The sequence below is a fragment of the Scylla paramamosain genome, unplaced genomic scaffold, assembly GCF_035594125.1.
Source record: "Scylla paramamosain isolate STU-SP2022 unplaced genomic scaffold, ASM3559412v1 Contig24, whole genome shotgun sequence".
In the NCBI taxonomy this organism is placed as follows: Eukaryota; Metazoa; Arthropoda; class Malacostraca; order Decapoda; family Portunidae; genus Scylla; species Scylla paramamosain.
This window is the reverse complement of record NW_026973689.1, coordinates 17,501-19,229: the sequence shown is the minus strand read 5'-3', so window position 1 is coordinate 19,229 and position 1,729 is coordinate 17,501.

The window sequence follows — 1,729 nt, the reverse complement described above, 5'->3', positions numbered from 1 at the left end:
CAAGAAGAGGCCAGAGTGAGGGCACAAGGCATCAGGATGCATACTAAATGTTATGAAACATTGAGAGGATGCCCATCCTCAAATAACAGCAGGAGGACTGTGAGAACAAAACACCCACACACACGTGTCTACCAGAGTGGCCCACCGCTGCCTACACAACATCCCTCCCTCACTTTCACAGATGTTATTCTCCCAAAAAAATCCCTCACTACCTGTACACATCAAAAGCTTTGGTACACCTGCCAGGAAATAACTACAATGGGTATGACAAGCTGGCAACAAGTGTCTTGGACCACTGTGTCTGTGTCCTGTAGTCATGGCAAACATGTGTGCCATGGACAAGGAATGATTCCTTTAGTTAATTATGGTGTAGGAAATTCAGTGTTTTCAACTAGAAATTAAAAAAAAAAATCAAAACAATCATTTAGAGTTTTTGCATGACTTGTTCCTTGGGCCATTTGAAATGTGCATTGTCACACACACCAAAAAATGACAACTGCCTGCTGGACTCATAAGAGCACTGGCTACCCCATTCCCCTGATCTTTAACCGATCACTGAGAGGCACAGGCAGAGGAGGGCAGCCTGGACACCACAAAACTGCAGACAGGTATCAGGGAGGAATGAAATAATTCAAAGCCACAGACACTCATGGAACTTGCTGATCTGTCTCCTTCATGTCTTGGGAAAGGTGTAAGAAGGAAGAAGCCAGTCCATTCCTAGTTTCTCTATAAGTAATATAATGGTTTTGTTCTCTTCATCTGAATTGTTTTCATTCACCTGTGGTCTTGCAGTTAACAATATCTTGCAATTACTGTCCACCAATCAGGGAGTGAGAGCATCAGTCACCACTAGTGTTACCATGCTTGTGGCTATCATGCTGTGAATTTGAAGCATGCATGAACATACAGTAAGAAGAGAAGACCAGGACCTGATTGAAAGAGCTTGAAAAAAGACAGTCAAGGGAAGAAGATGGAGGGAAAGACAGTGAAATGGAGGTATGGAAACGTGGCAGAGCTACAAAGGATGGGAGGCACTGAGGAAGATGCAAGGGACAGAAACTTGTACATGGTGCCAACCCCTAACTGTAAGGAAATGGCCAAAAAAGAAGGTCTTGCAGCTGACAATATTTTGTACATACTGTAGACCAACCAGTGTGTGAGAGCATCTATCAATTTCTTAATACTATTTGTGAATTTGAACCACACATGAACATACAGTATATCCCACCTGTACATGCATCCCAATATCCATCCATCCATCCACACTGTACAGGCTGTCCCATACACTAACCTTGCTTGATGGAGGGGTGGTCGCACTCCTCCTCAGAAAACTCCAGTGTATGGTGTCGCCTGGCTGCTCTCTCCATATTCAGCACTGGGGAAGGCATCACACGGCTCACTACAAACACCTCGCCTTCACACCAGCATCAGTAGGGCACATCACATAATTTCTGCTAAGCTTAATTAATTCGGTGATGTTTCATGTAGAGATTGGAAAGAATTCAAAGAACAGCCACTAAGATAGTGCCAGAACTGGATGACTTGACACATGATGATAAAGATGAAAAGAAACTTGGACAGAAGAGAGCTTCCTAAATAACACACATCTTTCCACAAAGGAGTAGAGACATATGGAATGGAGAAATGTGTGAAAACCCCTGCAGCTTTAGGGTTAGTCAACCAACCTGAGGAACCAGACAGAAATGCCCTTTTGTTATGGACAAGAGAT